Below are 15,716 nucleotides of genomic sequence, written 5' to 3' on the forward strand. Positions count from 1 at the left end.
CACTCGCGATGGTTATATCATGGGTAGGGGTACTACCCCTGGCCTCGCAAGGGGATTCGTTCCGCGATTGCGCCCGAAAACCCGCTAAACGGAACCGTTGGGAATTTTACTCATAAAAATTATAAAAATTGTAGTAAAAATTACAGAAAATTATAGAAAATACATAATTTAGAATTATGTATTATTTTTTGATAGTCATTGCCCAAAAGACCCAAATTGGATTTGAAAAATTGTGTTGTAATTCATATTACGGCCTGTGCGCCGTCATTTGTGTTATGTGTGCTGTATACTTGATACGCGAACTGCGCGTCGTGCCTCTCTTTTTATTCTTGTTGTAAATTAGTTTAGACTCGAATGTAACTCGAGTTTCAAAATTGTAATGTACAAAATTAGAGCGGTGGAAGGTCCACTCGAGACGGAGCTACGAGGAGGGCGCGAGCAACACAAGGTGGTCAAAGGGAGGAGCTTGGAGAAGCTGTTGACCCTAGGTTGACCATCCGATCTTCTCATTGGCTTGAGAAGATCATAGTAGGGTCCTGACTAATCACAAATAGTATAATTAATTGCTTGTGTGTGTGTATTTGATGCATGCTACTAAAGTAGTTAATTAGCGCCTTAATGATTAGATTAGATCTAAATCATGTACAAGATGCACCCTACGATTAGATTAGATCTCAATCGCGTCAACTCTAAAATGCCTACCATGTCGTGATACCTATCACTACCTCGATCACATGTGTTGTTGAATCTGCCAAAGCAGAGCAACACATATTATCTTGGTAGGGTACGGAGGGACAATCTTGGTCCCGCCTATCAACGCATGGGTGAGTACAATTCAATTAGATTGAGTAACTAGTTAACTCGGTTGGATCGAGTAAAACTATAGGCATATTTCCAACGATTGGAATATAGGACATAATCACACTTATATTAATTCTTGGGGGTATTAGCCAAAGCTAACTCAAGTTTTAATATAACTACGGATAATGATTCTATAAACAAGAGTTGCATAGAGATGTAATTGGTAAATCGTTACCTACCGATCATACTAAGTCTTGGGCGATTTAGCCAAAGCTAACTCAAGGGTTAGTATGATGTGGATCTTGTCCCACATGAGTTATAGAATTCAGTGGGAGCATCATTTAATTAAAGGCCTAATTAAATGATAAAAAGAATATGATATTTACTTTCTGCTTTAATTTCTGTTGTAGATAACCATGACGTCAAACACGAACACCTTCTCTCTGCGTTCTGTCCTTGACAAGGACAAGCTCAACGGAGTAAATTTCCTGGACTGGTACAGGAATCTGAGAATAGTTCTCACCCAAGAACGTAAATTGTACGTTCTGGAGCAGCCCATTCCGGAGGCTCCTCCTGCCAATGCCACGCGAGCTGACAAAGATGCTTATAAGAAGCATCAAGATGACGCATTAGATGTGTCATGTCTTATGCTCGCGACCATGAACTCTGAGCTTCAGAAGCAACATGAGTTAATGGGTGCTTATAATATGGTTGAACATCTTCGTCAACTATATCAAGGACAAGCGCGACACGAGAGATTTGAGATCTCAAGGGAACTATTTCAGTGCAAGATATCAGATGGGGCTCCCGTAGGCCCATATGTACTCAAAATGATTGGGTACATAGAAAACCTACCTAGGTTGGGAATCCCGCTTGGCCAAGAGCTGGCCACTAACCTGATCTTGCAATCCTAGCCAGATAGCTATAGTCAATTCGTTCTAAACTACAACATGAACGAAATTGACAAGTCACTGCCCGAGCTGCTTAGCATGTTAAGAACTACTGAGCTCAACCTTAAGAAGGTTAAGCCCAACTCGGTTCTGATGGTTCAGAAACATAAGGGCAAGGGCAAGCCCAAAGGCAAGGAAAAGTACCAAGCCAAGGGCAAAGGCAAGGCACTGAAGCCTAAATGAGGGGTCGCCAAGGATGCTACCTGCTTCCACTGTGGTCAGACCGGGCATTGGAAGAGGAACTACAAGGTGTACCTACAAGATCTTAAGAAGAAGCGAAGTGAGACTTCCACTTCAGGTATATATGTTATAGAAGTCAATCTATCTATTTCTTCATCATGGGTATTAGATACCGAATGTGCTTCTCACATTTGTACTAATGTGCAGGCGCTGAGAAATAGCAGGGCATTGACAAAGGGCGAGGTGGACCTACACGTAGGCAATGGAGCACGGGTTGCTGCTGTTGCTGTAGGGACTTATTTTCTATCTCTGCCCTCTGGGCTTGTACTAGAATTAGATAAATGTTGTTATGTGCCTACTTTAACTAAGAACATGATTTCAGTTTCTTGTTTGGACAAGAAATGTTTCTCTTTTATAATAAAGGACAAATGTTGTTCAGTTTATTTAAAAGATATGTTCTATTGTAGTGCACCTCTGATGAACGGACTCTACATTCTAGACCTTGAAAGCTCTATCTATAACATAAGTACCAAGAGGTTCAAGTCAAATGACATGAACCAAACCTATCTCTGGCACTGTCGCTTAGGTCATATAAATGACAAGCGCTTATCCCAGCTCCATAAAGATGGTTTGCTGGACTCATTTGATTTTGAATCATATGAGACATGCGAGTCATGCCTACTAGGCAAGATGACCAAGACTCCCTTTAGTGGGCACAGTGAAAGAGCGACTGATTTGTTAGGATTTATACATAATGATGTATGTGGCCCTTTCAATGTCGCTGCTAGAGGTGGTTATAGGTACTTCATCACAATTACTGATGACTTCAGTAGATATGGTTATGTGTACTTGATGACACATAAGTCAGAATCCTTTGAAAAGTTCAAAGAATTCAAGAATGAAGTACAAAACCAGCTTGGCAAGAGTATTAAGATACTTCGATCAGATCGAGGTGGAGAATACCTTAGCCATGAGTTTCGTGACTATCTAGCTGAGTGTGGGATTCTATCCCAACTCACTCCTCCTGGAACACCACAGTGGAATGGTGTATCCGAAAGGAGGAATCGTACCCTATTAGATATGGTACAGTCTATGATGAGTCACACAGATCTTCCTACATTTCTTTGGGGCTATGCTCTAGATACGCCAGCTTTTATACTCAACCGAGTTCCATCCAAGGCCGTGATAAAGACACCATATAGGATATGGACTGGGAGAGATGCCCAGGTGTCTTTTATGAGGATTTGGGGTTGTGAGGCTTACGTTCGACGTCAAGTCTCAGACAAATTAGGACTCAAATCTGACAAGTACTACTTTATTGGATATCCTAAGGAAACTAAGGGATATTACTTCTACATTTCCAGTCAGCACAAGGTAGTTGTGGCAAAGACTGGGGTCTTTCTAGAAAGGGACTTTGTTTCTAGAAAGACTAGTGGGAGTACGTTCAATCTTGAAGAAGTTCAAGATGTGGACCATAGCACTGAAGCCTCGATGGAAGTTGAACTGGAACCACAAAGTGTTGTGGATGATGTTGTTCCACAAAGAGTTGAGAAACAACAACCAGTTCAAGTAGACATACCTCTTCGCAGGTCTGATAGGGTACGTCGTCAGCCTGAGAGATACTCATTTCTCTTGTCTGACCATGATGACCTTGTGCTCATAGAGGATGAGCCTACCACCTATCAGGAAGCTGTGATGAGACCAGATTCCGAGAAATGGTTAGAGGCCATGAGATCCGAGATGGAATCCATGTACACCAACCAAGTATGGACTTTGGTTGATCCACCTGAAGGGGTAAAACCCATTGGGTGTAAGTGGGTCTTTAAGAGAAAGACTGACATGGATGGACTTATCTATAAGGGTCGCTTGGTAGCTAAAGATTTCAAGCAAATTCATGGTATTGACTATGATGAAACTTTTTCTCCAGTAGCGATGTTTAAGTCCATTCGAATCATGCTTGCTATTGCAGCATACCACGATTATAAGATCTAGCAGATGGATGTCAAAACCGTGTTTCTGAATAGAAACCTACTCGAGGATGTGTACATGACACAACCTGAGGGTTTTGTAGATCCACAGCATACTGGCAGAGTATGCAAGCTGCATAGGTCCATTTATGGACTAAAGTAAGCTTCTCGAAGCTGTAATCTTCAATTCGATGATGCAATCAAACAGTTTAGTTTTATCAAGAATGAAGATGAGCCTTGTGTCTACAAGAAGGTTGTAGGGAACACAGTTGTCTTCCTTATATTGTATGTGGATGACATACTACTCATTGGGGGTGACATCCCTTTGCTGCAGTCTGTCAAGACTTGGCTAGGGAGTTGTTTCTCAATGAAGGACTTAGGTGAAGCATCTCGCATTCTAGGCATACAGATCTATAGAGATAGATCTAGGAGATTGCTTGGCCTAAGTCAGAGTACATATATTGACAAGGTACTCCTACGGTTTGCCATGCAGAACTCCAAGAAGGGATTTCTGCCGATGTCACATGGCGTGAGTCTTTCGAAGACTCAAGGTCCCTCTTCTAGAGAGGAGAGAGACCGCATGGATCAGATCCCTTATGCCTCAGCCACAGGATCTATCATGTACGCCATGCTATGTACTCATCCTGATGTCTCGTATGCTTTGAGCATGACTAGTAGATACCAGTCAGATCCAGGTGAGAGTCACTGGATAGCAGTCAAGAATATTCTTAAGTACTTGAGAAGGACTAAAGAATATTTCTTGATATATGGAGACGATGACGAGCTAGCTATAAAGGGTTACAATGATGCTAGCTTCCAGACCGACCAGGATGATTATCGATCGTAGTCAGGGTTCGTGTTTTGCATAAATGGTGGTGCTGTGAGCTGGAAGAGTTTAAAGCAGGACACAGTTGCTGATTCTACAACAGAGGTCGAGTACATTGCTACATCAGAGGCAGCAAAGGAGGCAGTTTGGATCCACAAGTTCATCACTGAACTTGGGGTGGTTCCTAGTATCGCCGACCCTATTGAGCTCTATTGTGACAACAATGGAGCTATAGCACAGGCTAAGGAACCTCGCTCACACCAGCGGACCAAACACATACTACGGCGCTTCCATCTCATTCGAGAGATTATCGAGAGAGGAGTTGTGAAGATTTGCAAAGTACCCACAGAGGCTAACATCGCAGATACCTTGACCAAGGCTTTGGCACAGAGGAAGCATGATGGTCACACTAGGTCATTGGGGCTTAGAGCCTACACTGATTGGCACTAGTGCTAGTGGGAGATTGTTAGTTAGAGCCCAAGAGCCAATCATTTGATGATTGTTGTATGGACTCATTGTATCATATTCTTATATATAAAGACATTTGGTTTTTGGTTATTATGCTTACTTGTATTTGTGTCAAATAAACCAAGTATAATAACGTCCTTGAGTAGAAGGTTCTTACCTATATCAATCGATTGGTTGAATCAATAGTGAGATGATATAGGGAACACTACTCTTAATCATTCATAGTCGAGTATTAACATTCTGGGATAATGTTAATGCAATAAGACTAGCATGTAGGTCAACTCGATGACTTGATCTCACAAGTCATGGATATAAAGATATCAAGTTGACACATGGGTATGCATTGGAGAATGTATACTGAATGACCCGCCATGAGAAAGTATCATGGATCGTTATATGAGTGTCATATACTTTCTCATGTGGCTATTAGTATGACTACTAGTCCTTGGACCTAAAGTCACCATGGATCCCAACATTACTTTGGCTTCGTCAAACGTCACCCGTAACTGGGTGGACTATAAAGGCGATTACTAGGTATGTAACGAATTATGCAGAGGGATGTGAGTGATGTAGATGGGATCTATCCCTCCTATATGACGAGAGCGACATCGATATTCTTGATAGATTGAGACCATGAAGTGCATGACCATGCCCAAATGAGTCAATATGAGATAGTGAGCTCATTTGATTGAGTGAGTCTACTTGGAGTTCAAGATTTAGATTGATTAGAGGATGACATGGTCTATGCCTCACATTGATCAATCTAGATGTCTAGGATAGAAGGACAATGTCATATATTGTGAGGAGTCACAATTAGTAGTCACAAGGTGATGTTGGATCTCAACATTCTTATAACTTGGGTAGTAATGATGTGTTGCTAGATACCGCTCATTACTTATGCTTCTAAATTGGTTTAGGAGCATTGTCAACGTTATAAGAACCTATAGGGTCACACACAAAGGACAATTAGATGGAGATTAGGTTCATATGATGAACCAAGAGGATTAGATTCATGTGATGAATCAAATTGGATTAAGTGTAATCCTAATTGAACTAATTGAGTTGGACTCAATTTGATTCATGTGTTCAATGAGTCTAATTTAGATTATGACTCATTGAATCAATTTAATTAAATGATTTAGATTCATTATATTAAATTGGCTTGAATCAAATGGTTGGATTTGATCAACCATGGGAGTTATAATGTCTAGTTTGACTTGACTTGAGGGGAAGATGAAAAGTCAAGTTTGACTTGACTATATGCCACCTCATTTGTGAGTTGGCATTAAGTGGCCTAATGATGATATGCCACATCATCATAGCACATGTGTGTGTCACCTCATGGAGGTTACAAATCTCCTCTTTAATGGCCACATTAAACGAGAATGGAGGTTACAACTCCAATAGTGGCCGGCCACTTATGGTGTGGATGAAAATTTGATTTTCATTCAAGGCATTCATTCCTCCTTCTTCCTCTCTTTCATTCCTCCTTCTTCCTCTCTTCTTGCTCTCCCTCTCCTCCTCCTTGGCCGAACCATCTAAGGTGCTAGCACACCTTTGTTTGGTCTTCTCCACCTAGTTTGTTCGTGTGGATACTTCTAGAGGATCGTACACTTGACGATCTCGAGATCCAGCAAACCGTTAGACGAGCGGGATTGCGAAGGGCATCGCATCGAGGGTAAATTCCTTCTCCTTATAGATCTAGTTTAGAACTAGCATAAGAAACTCGTACTCATAATGTTTTTCAAAAATTTTATCTTCGCACGGATCCGGTGGTTTGGGGTCGCGGTTTCCACAACGCAAAAAGGCGGTTTTTGCGGCCCGAAATTCCCAACACATATTGCACTTTCTTTTCCTACTTGTAGTTTTTCATCGTGTTTATTTTGAAAAAAAATGAAAAAATAGCTTTGAGGCATATTTGAGAGCATCAAATATTCTACTTCTTCTGTTGACTTGTCCGATAGCAAAATGACTAGCATGTGTATTTTCTTAGTTCATGTGATGTAGAGATAGTGTTAGTATGTTTGGTGTATCTCCTTCCTCTATCTATAGTAGCATGAAATAAGCTAAGTATTATACGGAGTTTAGTATAAGTCTTGGTCTAACCTTAAGGATCTTACTTTCACTTCTCTTAAGCTTGAATAGTGGAAATATTTTGAAATAGTTATGATTCATCTAATTTGTTTAGTACTTGGGTTCCCATGGGAATTCCATAGTTACATTTTGGTTACTGGATGAACTCGGATCATGGAAGCTTATTCAAAAAAATCTAAATCCCAACATTTGCATCGTGCATTTGCGATTAGTGCTACACTTCTATGGCGCTTAAAAAAAAAAGTTGAATAAGGGATAAAAAATAGTTGTCGTGAGTGGAATAACAATTTACCCTTTTGAGACCGAGTTAGGTTATTGGGGAAATAAATGTTATGTTTCTTTTGATTCCGAGTAGTATCCTTTGAGACCTTGTGTAATTTAAGGAAAACGAACCAAGTGTGTGGCAAGTAAGTGTCTATTGTTGGTGCAATCGACCTAGGTTTTGATCGGTACTATCATAGTTTTGATGTGTGTGTCAAAGAGTTTAAGTTAGGTTCATCCTTGTATTTGATATGTGTATTTGAGTTGTGCAGGTTCGCAAGATACACATGCGACTCAGGTTGATGGCTTCGGGTCCGGTGAAGGATGAAGCAACCGAGGGACCGTGGACAAGGCAGCGAGGACAAGGGCCGAGGGAAGCAATTTCGAGGCATACGCGAAGGATGACATTGGGGACGAGCCGCAGGCTTGAATGCATCCGAGGGATGAGAGCCAAAGAAATTATGCTTGAAGGTTCTGTTAAAGCTGCAAAGGAAGCGTCAAAAGAGTCGTAAGGGTGAGGGTACGAGTGCACGAGAGATTGTACTCGGAGTAAAAACATAAATTCTAGGGTTTACTGTAGCAGTACTATAGCAGTACTGTAGCAGTCGACTGCATGTTTTAGCTGTCGACTGGTGCCGAGATGAGTTGATATGATGATCAACTCTCTCCTCTTATTTATAGGAAGCTTTGGGGCTTGAAGGAGGTTACTGATTATTGTTGAATCACTCCTTGTCATTGCCCAAAGCTTCCAAGCCTACTCTCTTCCTCCTAAACGTAAGTTCATCATTGTAAAGAGGAAGAAATCCTTTGTGAGAGGTTTGCTCCACCGAGAAGGAGAAAGCTCTAGCCGGAGATTGCCGGGGACTGATCCACCGAAGGATCAAGGGCTCGTTCACCTCAAGGACACGCCGTGGAGTAGGAGCAAGCAATCTCCGAATCACGTAAAAGAATCGTGTTAGCGTTTGTGTTCTTACTCATTGCTTTCTTGTTTTAGTTTTATTTCCGCTTGCGCAAACTAACCGTGTAGAGAAGAAATCGAAGTTGGGGGTGACCTAGCTATCCAAGCCCCCTTCTAGCCGGCCACCGATCCCTTACAAGTGGTATCAGAGCAAGGACGCCCTTCAACGGACTAATCGCCAAGAAGAGCATTTCATCAAAATGGCCGGCTCAAACATTCATCCACCCAAATTCGAAGGGGACTTCTCTTGGTGGAAGAAGAGGATGGAGGTATTCTTCGAAACCGATTTTGATATTATGCTAATCATGGAAAATGGTTTCGAAGTGCCTAGGGATCAAGACAATAAGATACTTGAGAAAACAAGGTGGAGCAAGAAGCAAAGAGAAGAACATTTAGCGAATTCAAAAGTCATCCATCATCTACTAAATGTTCTTCCCCAACAAGAAGTAACAAGGGTGGGAACCTACTCAAGCGCCAAGGAGTTATGGGAAAAGCTAGTGGAGCTTCATGAAGGCACATCGAAGGCTAAGTTGGCAAGAAGAGATCTTCTCCTAACTCAACTCAATAATGTAAAGCTTGAGAAGGGAGATAAGGTATCTACACTTCATGCTAAAATTAAAGAAATTTTAAGTGGACTAACAAGTGTAGGCGAGAAGCTCTCCAACCGAGACATCATAATGAAAGCCATCAATGCCTTCCCAAGAAACTCGACATGGAGCTCCATTGTAGATTCATTCTACATTTCAAAGGATCTAGAGAAGAGCTCTCTAGATGAATTCTTCTCAACAATGGAGCTTCACGAAACAAGGGTTGAAGGATTAGAAGGAGAAGCAAATAGATCAAGAGGAGTAGCCCTTGTGGCAAACAAGGGAAAGGGTAAGAAGAAGAAGTCTTCATCCCCACCATCATCCGACTCCGAAGAATCAAGTGCCTCAATGGATAGTGATCAAGAGGCATATATGGTAAGAAAAATGAGAAAAGCATTTAAATCTTTTTCTTCTAACAAAACACATGCTAGGAGAAGTTCAAGGGGCAAGAGTAGAAGAAGAAAGATCAAATGCTACAATTGTCAAGGAGAGGGACATATGAGAGATGATTGCCCTCTCTTGAAGAAGAAGGAAGGGAAGAAGAAGGAGGAGAAGAAGACAAAAGAAAAGGGGAAGAAGGCTCAAAACCTAAAAGCAACATGGGATGATCCTTCATCATCATCGGAGGAAGAAGAGCACCATGTAGTAAATTTTGCTTTAATGGGAATTGATGATGTAGCCTCCACCTCATCCGAGCAAGAAGAAGGAAGGAGCTCAAGTGAAGATGAAGAGGGGAGCTCAAGTGAAGGGGGAGGTCAAACTTCGGATTCGGACTTCTCGGTAAGTGAGGTACATAATCTTCCTCCCCATATTTTAATTAAAATTATTTCAAGCACAAATGATGATTTGTTTAAGGCAAAAAGAAAGAACAAATCTTTGAGAAATGACATTTGCATGCTTAAAGAAAAATTAGAATCCATGCCTATTAGGGATGATGATTTGCATGCTTCCTCTACAAGTTCAAATGATTCATGTTTAGAAGAGGAAAATAGGAAATTAAGGGAAAATGTAGAATACCTCACCATAGCCCTTAGAAAATTTGAAATTGGCTCAAATACCTTAAACATGATTATTGGGAGCCAAAGGGCAAGTTTTAAGAAAAATGGGCTAGGATACAATGAACCCAATAATGAAAAGACTTATCATTGTCTACTTGCTAGGGGGAAATCAAAGACAAAGACCATAGATAGGAAATGGATCCCTAAGGAGTACTTGGTCAACCCAATTAGAGAGAACTTCTATTGGGTGCCAAAATCAATCCTCAAGGGTTAGAGGATTTTAGGTCAAGTCAACCATAGAAATCATAATTCCAATTTTTTGGTTGACTTGAGACCTTAAGGGGGAGCACTTAGCCTTGATAGAAATTCATGATAAAAAGGGCTAAGTGGAGATTACCTTTATCTCACAATGACTTGCATTATTTTCTAACAATAAATGTGAGATACTAGGATGATACAAATAATTCACATATGCTTATAGCATTTTGATGATTTATGAAATGTATCAATTTTTAGTGATCATAGGTCAACTATGGGGAAAGCAAATGTTTAATTAATAGACATCTTGCCCATAGATCATAGTTGGACATTTCAAATGTTTTGAAAACAATTCTATGTTTTATTTACTGTGGTTTAGCTATTTTGAAACATATGATTGCAAAATAAGGTTTCAAATTGATACAAACTTGATTGATTTTTAAAGTGTTTGAGTTTTTATCAAAACTTCAAAAATATGATGAGTTTTCATGGAAACATATTTTTCCTTGTTAAAGAACATTATAATAAATATGTGATCAAAATTTCATGATTTTTCGAATTTTCTAGAATTTTTTATGCATTTCTGAAGTTGGCTTCAGAATGCTGAAATTTGGTTTTGGTATGTGCCAGTCGACTGCGACAGTTAGCAGTCGACTGGTAGTTGTTTCCCAGCACATTCAAGAGCTGGTTTTTGATATTTTTAAGTCCACATTGATACCATAGTATGTATACATGTTTGGTACAATTTTTGATGGTGTCAAAGGGGGAGAAATGCAAAGGTTTAAGTTAAAAAACCTAACTATGTGCAAAACTTGAAAATTATGGTTGAGAGCATATGTTAAGGGGGAGCTTGGGTATTATGCTTTGCTTCTAATTTTCATGTTGATATTTATGCCTAACTTAAACATATTATCACACATCAAAAAGGGGGAGATTGTTGGTGCAATCGACCTAGGTTTTGATCGGTACGATCATAGTTTTGATGTGTGTGTCAAAGAGTTTAAGTTAGGTTCATCCTTGTATTTGATATGTGTATTTGAGTTGTGCAGGTTCGCAAGATACACATGCGACTCAGGTTGATGGCTTCGGGTCCGGTGAAGGATGAAGCAACCGAGGGACCGTGGACAAGGCAGCGAGGACAAGGGCCGAGGGAAGCAATTTCGAGGCATACGCGAAGGATGGCATTGGTGACGAGCCGCAGGCTTGAATACATCCGAGGGACGAGAGCCAAAGAAAGTATGCTTGAAGGTTCTGTTAAAGCTGCAAAGGAAGCGTCAAAAGAGTCGTAAGGGTGAGGGTACGAGTGCACGAGAGATTGTACTCGGAGTAAAAACATAAATTCTAGGGTTTACTGTAGCAGTACCGTAGCGTTACTGTAGCAGTACTGTAGCAGTCGACTGGGCACGAACAGAATGGTTCTGTTCGTTCGGTCGGTGTAGATCAGTCGACTGCAAGTTTTAGCAGTCGACTGCAAGTTTTAGCAGTCGACTGCACCAGTCGACTGCTAGTTTTAGCAGTCGACTGGTAAATGACCGTTGGTGCTGGAAAGTAGCCGTTGGCTACCTCCAACGGTAACACCAGTCGACTGCATGTTTTAGCAGTCGACTGGTGCCGAGATGAGTTGATATGATGATCAACTCTCTCCTCTTATTTATAGGAAGCTTTGGGGCTTGAAGGAGGTTACTGATTATTGTTGAATCACTCCTTGTCATTGCCCAAAGCTTCCAAGCCTACTCTCTTCCTCCTAAACCTAAGTTCATCATTGTAAAGAGGAAGAGATCCTTTGTGAGAGGTTTGCTCCACCGAGAAGGAGAAAGCTCTAGCCGGAGATTGCCGGGGACTGATCCACCGAAGGATCAAGGGCTCGTCCACCTCAAGGACACGCCGTGGAGTAGGAGCAAGCAATCTCCGAACCACGTAAAAGAATCGTGTTAGCGTTTGTGTTCTTACTCATTGCTTTCTTGTTTTAGTTTTATTTCCGCTTGCGCAAACTAACCGTGTAGAGAAGAAATTGAAGTTGGGGGTGACCTAGCTATCCAACCCCCCTTCTAGCCGGCCACCGATCCCTTACATCTATTACTGGGAACATTAGGAACTTAATTGTATAACGACTTGACTGAGACAGAAAATTGAAACTTGAAGAATTTGAGTCACTTATTGCACCGAGCATAAAGAACTTATTCTTAGGCCATACTTGGGTTACTCTACAATCATGTTTATCAATGAGACTAATTGATAGAGTTAGGCGAATGCACTAGAGATTATGATACACTCTAGGAACTCATGGACATAGATTGTAGCATTTTACTTGAGGACAAGCAAAGGTTCAAGTCTGGGGGTGTGATGTGAGTAGATATTATGATCGTTTATGCATGTTTTAACGTACATTCACTTGCTTAATTTGCATATATTCTTTACACGATCATCTCTCCTATTGTTTATTCTGCATTAATTACTCTTTTATCAGAGATCTGCTCTTTGTTTAGTTTTGTGTTAACAGGGATAACTTTTGGAGCGAATATAGCGATTGTCGACGCATCGGAGCAAAGCAGGGAGCCACTTGACATTGGTCGTGCAACCCTGCACAACCGTGTGGCCATTCCTGAGAGAGAGCAGCACACGGTCGTGCAACCTCGCATGAACGTGCCTCACAACCAGTAGCCAAGAAGCACACGGCCGTGTGAACCTCACGCGTCCGTGCAATGCAGACCCGAGCTGAAGGAAGACACAGCCATGCGGATCTCGCACGGTCGTGCCACTCAACCCGAAGGGAAGAGGAAGTTTGCCATACGGATCTCGCACGGCGGTGCCACTCCACCCAAAGAGAGGGAGGATCTGGCCATGCGGATCTCGCATGGCCGTGGCACGGGTCATGTGGCGCCCATGCCCTAGCCTATAAAAAGGGCATTTAACCCTTCTCCATAGAGGAGGCGAGCCGTTAGAGAGAGATATACCTTGGTGTCGTTCCACGCCGTCCCGGACCTCCGTTCGACGATCCGAGATCACCTCCATCACCGCATTAACTCCAAAAGCAAAGGATTGGATCCGAAGATCACTAGATGACATTGAATAAGCATCTATTTTCCCTCTCTCTTCTTGTTTGAGATTATATGTCTAATTATACTATGTCTTCGGGTTTTTCTCCCGCGTCTATGGAGTAGATTCTTTGTTCTTAGATCAGGGAGTAGTTGTAGATAGGTACTGATGTAAGACTCATGTTTATGCCTTTTTCTCATTGAATGATTTCACTTGTCTTATTTCTATTTGATATGCAAGAAACTTGCCATGTCGTATTAATTGATTGTGTAGGAATTACTAATTTTGTAAAAATAGGATCTTAGATCGTATACCCGAGGGGCCCTAGTGACAGGGGTAACCCATTCACGGACATCTAGGATACTCCCTTGAAAGGAGAGGCAATTCCACACAAGGAAGTAGGAAACCAAACCAAACCCCTATCTCTATCCTTAATAATACCGATCAGATTCACATTCTTGTGATCTACTGAGGCGCCCTAGTGACAGAGGTTAACCGTAATAGGATTTCACAAGAATCTTCTCTATTTAGTGCTTAAGGGTAGTAACTTGAACTTTCGATGAGTACATGTTGATTGACAATGAGGAAAGGATAGAACCTGATACATCAACTACCACCACAACGAAACCGAACTCCTAGAGCTCTTCCCAAGCCAAGTAAAACTCTCTCTCTCTCTCTCTCACTAGTTCTCACATCTACTTCCCAAGTTCTTTTCTTCTTAAGAAATAGTTCACCTACAACCATCGGTAGTTTAGCTAATTCTACATGAATAATCGCTAGTGCTTATAACTAGTCCTCGTGGGATTGATAATCTTTTATTACTGACGACGTATCCGTACACTTGCGGAAGCGTAACAGATCTTCATATCATTAATGCCATTTAATGTTCGGTTAACTAATCACCTTGATCGGTTAACCGATCCTTGAGATTTCCTTCTTCTCTATGATCCAAATCTGCCACCGTGTATACTAAAATAGGTTCGGTCAACTGATCCCTGGGTTCGGTCAATCGATCAACTTGAATTCCATCTTTGCTCTCCGAATCCAAACCTTGCTACATTAGTTGGTTCAATTAACTAAACCTCCTATTTAGTTGATCAATCCCTTTAGTTTCTATAAAATAAAGTTAGTTCCACAGTATAAAAATATCCTTGCAATATAAAGTTAGTACAGTAGTATAATGTTGCATGAGTAAGAAACAAAAGTAAGATCTGTCTTGATCTCAACTTGGAAACCTCCGAGTTTTTTAAGTTGGATTAGCGACCTAGGGTTTATCCCTTCCTAGAACATGACCTCCCCGTCGCTACACTCCAGTTGCTTACTTCAACTTATCTACCAAATATCAGATCCTCCAAACCTATTTGGACTTTGGATTAGCATTGGATCGGCTCACCATGACTTCCCCTCGATATCAGATCCTCCAGACCTATTGAGTCCATCTGCCAAGTGTCATGTCCTCAACCCACCTAGACTTTCCTATCTGGCTTCCATGATATGCTAATACTTCCCTGCCTACCCATGACTAAGTCTTTCCTAGTTGAGTGAATAGTCTGCACACTTAGTCAATTCATCAAATCGCAACAAGACTTAATTTGAACCTTTGACAACATCAAAACTCATATTCGATTCCGGTGCACCTTACACCAACATGTAGCATTTAAGGCTTGGATACGGCACAAGCAACAACTTCTTATTGTATACTTGTTATTTATTTTAATTTCATTATTATTTTTGTATTCCATCACTACTTATAAATACAGGAATATATAATAGGTTTCTCCACCTTCTGAATGTTTCTAAAAATAAAAAAGTATGATAGACCTCGGTGAGACATAGACCATGGAGTAGAGACTTGAAGGTTTCAAACCATGTAAAATTTTGGTGTGTTATTATTTGCTTTTGTTTATTATTTTTTTGTTGTGTACTAATAAGTTGTAGACAAGCACAATTTACAAAACAAAGTTAAATTGTTATTCAACGGTACGATAACTACAATGACCAATTCAAATGCAGCAGAAGATGGAAGCTTCAATTGTAGGATTTAGTTAGATACAATAGTTGATGAACATTCGATTGATGATCTCCACATCAACCAAATGATAGGATTCTAGGAGAAGGTTATAAAAGGCACTCAATGGGTTGCAAGAGGCATAATCTATCTATTGCAAACAATGCCCACACTCTATTTCTTTTTGAGCTATATTGTAAAACTCTATTTCTTGTTTTATAACCTATATTAATAAGCTTCTTCACTTATGGTGCTACCTAGAAGGAGAAAAGATAGAAATTTTTAAGAGTGATTCACTTGACTAAACATTGATGGTAGAGTAAG

Source organism: Zingiber officinale, chromosome 1B (genome assembly GCF_018446385.1).
Source record: "Zingiber officinale cultivar Zhangliang chromosome 1B, Zo_v1.1, whole genome shotgun sequence".
Classification (NCBI taxonomy): domain Eukaryota; kingdom Viridiplantae; phylum Streptophyta; class Magnoliopsida; order Zingiberales; family Zingiberaceae; genus Zingiber; species Zingiber officinale.